Below are 5934 nucleotides of genomic sequence, written 5' to 3' on the forward strand. Positions count from 1 at the left end.
TGGTAAAAGCAGTGCACTTCCACATGGGCTGGGGAAGGCCATAAGTAGTCTCTGCATATGCGAATTTTTGGCCATGAGCCCCTTCACCTTACTTTGAACTCTATATTTCCTTTCCTTTGCCAGCTGTAAGCCTACATCTAGGATCAACGGTGGATTTGCGGTAGGACTGAATTGGCGGATTCTTGTAGCCTGCTTAAAAGATCTCTGAAACATCCTTTCCACCACTGGTCAGTCCATTCAATAAACCTTCATTTCTGAACTCTTACAAAGAATGGTCAGAAAGAGATGAGAAAAGAAAACATTGGGTTAATATGCATGACTTGACCACAGAATATCTAAAGCCAACCCTGCTTCACACGTTTCTGTTAGAGACCCATACAGTGCATTCAATAAACCCTGGATGCGGAGGCAGTTTTCAGACACCTCTCTGGTGGGTGTCTGAGGGGAAAATTACATCCCTTAAAATATGCTGCTTCTTCTTCGTGGAATCAGGAAGATGAATGGAAGCTGAAGGCGGGTAGGGAGGAAAAATCAGTAATGATTAATTTAGACTGTATTTAACAAATAAAACCAAGGGAGTAACAGTTGAAACGTTTATATGTATTGCTTATGCAACAGACCTCCAGAGGAACATCGTCTAGAGTAGGTTTGATGTCTCCTTGTACATCAGGCACCCGGGTTTCTTCTCTCTTTCTGATCTGTCATCCAACAATATAACACCCATACTTGAGATTCACTCCATAGTTTAAAAGGGCCACTGGAGCTCCAAGCATCAATTCAGTCTTTCACATAACAAGAGAGAGGGAGAGGGGAAGAATAAAAATGCCCATTGTCCAGCTATCGGCTCCCTTTAAACGCTTTTCCTAATTTGACTAGTGAGTAGTCACACACACTCAACTCGCTGCTAGCCAGCTGAGAATGTGTCTTCCAACTAGGGGCAAAGTCAATCTGAAAAAAATTGCGTTCAAACCGACAGCCTCTGCCACAGGACACAGCCACACATCCCTTCAAGCCCTGGCTTTCTAGTTCTCTGATCATCTTCTCCCCCAAAAGCAACATCAGTAGCCCTAGTTCACTAAGGCCTTGCTGTTAAACCCGTTGGATTAGAAGAGAGAAATGAATGCTGGGGAAGATATTGGCCCCTAGGAATTTAAGATATTATTCTACTCCCTCCTTCTCGTTAGAACTTCCCTTCTCATTCTGCTTCCCTTCTCCTCCAGGAATTTGTTAAAATCAAGGGAAGAATTTATCGGGTCTCAGTTCTGGCACTGGCCCTCTCATTTTGACAAAGAGAAGGATGAATCATTCAGACTTGAGAAGTACACATTTTCTTTGTTCTCTCTCCCGTAGAGTCTACTAACGAGAATAGTCTAGGCTATTGTGCCAGTTGACAGCTCATTTGCTTTAAGATTCATACCACCTCTCCCCCACTTTGCTCTACAATGCAGGAACTACATTCCTCAGCTCCCTTTACCTCTGGGTTCTTGAGAAAAGCAGCCACTGGGAAGCCCTGACAGAAGATTAGGAAGAGAAGTAAGAAAGAATGGCAGGTATCCTATCGCCTTTGCTCTCTGTTGCATTTCTTTCTAGTTCCCACTAGACAGCCCTTCCCTTTATTGTTCCAGTTTCCATCAGGCAGGCCTCACTGTGGTCCTAGCTCTCATTGTATGGTCTTGATTTCTGGGTTAATACCATCTTCTCTCATTGCCCCTCTATTCCAGGGGTAGCAGTTTCTAATTGCTAATCTTGAGGTTACCTTACTGTCTTTGGTTTTGTCTATTCTTACATCATCAATGCAATCAATTTCCTGCATTAAATGCACTCAGTTTGAACAATCTGAACTGCTTTCTGGCAAGTTCTTGACTGATAGAATCTTGCTGCAATAATCAACAACAAGTTCCCAAATCTCAGTAGCTCAATACATAAAAATCTCATCTTTGCTCACACGGTGCTGATGCAGAGCTGCCACCTTCCAAGTGGTGATTCAGCGGTCCATGTGGCTTTTATTTTTAACGCTTCCATTTGGAGCATTTGGCTTCTACATCACTGTGGCAAGGGAAGATCATGAATAGAGAATTCAATCTACTCTTATTTGCTTGATCCAGAAGTGACACGTGTTAATTCCACTTCAACCCACTGGCCAGGACTAGTCATATGGCCCAACATAATTGCAAGAGATGCTTGGAAATGCACCCTTTTTATTTATTTATATCTGTGTATGTATGTGTGTACATATATATGTGCGTATATATGCATACATACAGAGAGATAAAGAGATATAATTTTGGTATTCTCCTAGAGCATAAAGGAGGTAAGGTAAGAAAAGTACAAGATTTGGAGGTAAGGTACGAAAAGTACAAGATTTGGGTAACTTAAATTGTGAATCCAAGACAAGTATGATCACCTAATCTGTATCTTAAGAATACACCTTTCCTCTTGGCAATGCTGAACTGCTTCTACTGATATTTTTTTGCATCTTTGTTACTTGACATCCAAAGTCTTCCACTATAGAATTGTTGTAGAATTATTTTCCAGTGTATGATAAAATGACACCCATTTTTTCATCACAACTTCTCTCTTTCCCGTTCTCAGCTCAGCTCCAGCTTGTTGAAAAATGAATTTGAAATCTGAGTAACACTTGCCCCTGGAGATATGTCATGATTTTTCTTAGGAGAAAGCAAATAGCCTTATCCAAGTTCATAATATAATTGCAGCTCCAAGTTTTTAAGAAGTTTAAAAGTATGAAAACAATAGAAAACAAATCTCAATACCAAATAATAACTGCCTAAAGTTAAATAAACTCCAGAAATACCCAAATAAAAAGTTTCCCAGAGTTTCACTTATTCTAACTTTTCATCATCTTCATCCAAAGATGCAGAGCTTTCTCATGGGAGTCTTGAGTTGCAGTACTTCCCCTTTATATTTATGAGCTAGATCTCTTCTGTAACTTTTCTTCCATGTATTATTTTATTTGGGGGGTTATCATTTACACATGAATGAGATAAGAGTGGCACGCCAAATCAATATATTATATTGTCTGATACAAATCAGTACACCAAAGACCATTAACCCCGGTACAATACCAGAATTATACCCATTAAACATATTTGGGGCTTTTGAAAAAAATGGATAAATTAAATTAACATATAAATTTTAAAAATACTTGAGCTTTTTCTTGGTTTGTTTTTCATTTAATTTATGGGTGAAGTCGATGTGTGTACAGAAAGCAAGTTCATTTAATACTTCCTTATTTAATATCTCCTATGTACTAGACACTGTCATAGGTACTTAAAGAATAGCAGGGAACAAGGCAGACATGTTTCCTGCTCTCAGGAATCTTATATTTCAGTGAAGGATAAAGACAGTAAATAACGATTAACATGAAAATAAAAGGAGATCCAAGATCTTTTTTGAGGAAAAAAATAAGGCCGGTTTGTCTGGAGCATATGAACAAAATTTAATTTGGTAAGATTGGAAATGTGGACACATGTAAGATTATATGTGGCCCTGATACTTTAGAAAGAATTTTGGACTTTGTTCTCAATGGGAAGGCATTGAGAACTTTTAAGTATAACTCGTGTTTTAAAAAGCATCCTTGGGTGCTATGCACATAGTGGTTTTGAGAAAGAAAAAGTAGAGGCAAGAAGACCAGTTAGGAAGCTTCTGGCACTTGTCCAAGTGAGAGGTGATGAGAAATGTTCTAGACTGCAAAGTCTTTTCACATTTGAATATTGAAAGAAAGAAAGAGAGAGAAGAAGAGTGAAAGAAAGGGAGAAAAAGAAGAAAGAAAGAAAGAAAGTGAGAGAGAAAGAAAGAAGGAAGGAAGGAAAGAAAGAAAGGAAGGAAGGAAGGAAGATGAAGGAGAAGGCGAAGGAGAAGGAGAAAGTAGATAAGGGAAATATTATTAACTCCTTTGATAGATGGAAAACGATAGTATAGAAAGGTAAAAGTTAAGTCAGGATTCAAGTTTTGTGCTTCAAAATTTAGAAGGTTTTCCCTCCATTTGTCCCCAAGAAAATTTCAGCAAAGAATTGGTATAGTTCCATATAAGTAGAATCAAAGCATATTATATAGGTTGAATGGTATTTTATAGGCTTAATCAATTTTGAAATATTTTACAAATCTGATATGTTACATACGAAGCATCATGAGACAAGGGTGAGGCTTCTACAGTCCCTGGGGCATGAACTTCCATTGAGAGTCTGGATTCAGCTACCCGGAGAAGATATGGGTCTCTGTTGAGTGCTAGTCGAGTGGGGCCATCTCGACGTCCCCTGCCCATGGCACTCTCTCATTCTCCTCCACTGCTGAACGAATCTGCAAATCTGCTCTCACCCCAATGCATTTTTTGGCGTAAGAGATATATCCTCACTTTCTAATGCTGTTCCTGATTCAGAGTGGCCTTGGAATGAGGGAAAAGTTTCAGTATAATTGTTTATTTAAAAACTAATACTTTTGCTGGGGGTTGGGGTGGGAAAGGGGATTAACTGTAAAAGGATATGAAGGAAAATCTACAAACAACAAATGCTGGAGAGAGTGTGGACAAAAGGGAACCCTCTTGCAGTGTTGGTGGGAATGTCAATTGATACAGCCACTATGGAGAACAGTATGGAGGTTCCTTAAAAAACTAAAAATAGAATTACCATATGACCCAGCAGTCCCACTACTGGGCATATACCCAGAGAAAACCATGATTCAAAAAGACACATGCACCCCAATGTTCATTGCAACACTATTTACAATAGGCAGGTCATGGAAGCAATCTGAGTGTCCATCGACACACAAATGGATAAAGAAGATTTGGTACATATATACAATGGAATATTACTCAGCCATAAAAAGGAACAAAATTGAGTCATTTGTTGAGACGTGGATGGACCTAGAGACTGTCATACAGAGTGAAGTAAGTCAGAAAGAGAAAAATATCGTATATTAGCGCATATATGTGGAATCTAGAAAAATGGTGCAGATGAACTGGTTTGCACGTCTGAAATAGAGACACAGATGTAGAGAACAAACGTATGGACACCAAGGGGGGAAAGTGGCAGGGGGTGGTGGTGGTGGTGTGATGAACTGGGAGAGTGGGATTGACATGTATACACTAATATGTATAAAATGGATAACTAATAACCTGCTGTATAAAAAAATAAATAAAATTCAAAAATATAAATAAATAAATAAATAAAAATTAAAAAACTAATATTTTTGCCGGGGGTTGGGGTGGGAAAGGGGATTAACTGTAAAAGGATATGAAGGCTCCTTTTGGAGGGTGATAATTGCACAACTTCATACATTTATTAAAAATCATTAAATTTTACACTTAAAGTGGGTGAATTTATGGTATGTAAATTATTCCTCAATAAAGTTGTTTTTTTTTTTTTTAAAGAGAAACCTAACAGAAGTAAAGTACCTCAATTTTTGTGAAAATTTGAGAATCAAGTGAGAGGCAGAGATTTACAAACTGAGAATATTTTTTTAAAATTCAGAAAATATCTTTCAAAGTAGATTAGTCTCAAAAAGAAAAAAAATGCTTTTAAACAACACCAAACTATGTGTGGAAAGTTAAGTATTTATTTGTGAATACATGTAAAGTGATTACTTCTGTTTCTGAAATTTTCAAATATGTCACTTTCCATTATTTACTTCAATGACAGAGCTTATTTTTTCACATTAACAAATAATTATTTTCATATCTTAAAAAATAGTGAATAAAAGCATTGGGTTCATTTAAATCCAGAAATTCGTCTTCTGCTTGAGCTAAATGTAACTCACCCATTACCTGATTGATATCAAAGGTCGTTTCTTGAAAGAAGATAATAATAACAGTAATAAAGTGACCATTTATCAGAGCCTATTCCTACTTTGTGTCATGCATAATGCTAATTACTTTATAGTGCCAAATTTAATCTTTGCAGCATTATTAAGTTCATTTAT

This window comes from Eubalaena glacialis, chromosome 16 (genome assembly GCF_028564815.1).
Source record: "Eubalaena glacialis isolate mEubGla1 chromosome 16, mEubGla1.1.hap2.+ XY, whole genome shotgun sequence".
NCBI classification, from domain to species: Eukaryota; Metazoa; Chordata; class Mammalia; order Artiodactyla; family Balaenidae; genus Eubalaena; species Eubalaena glacialis.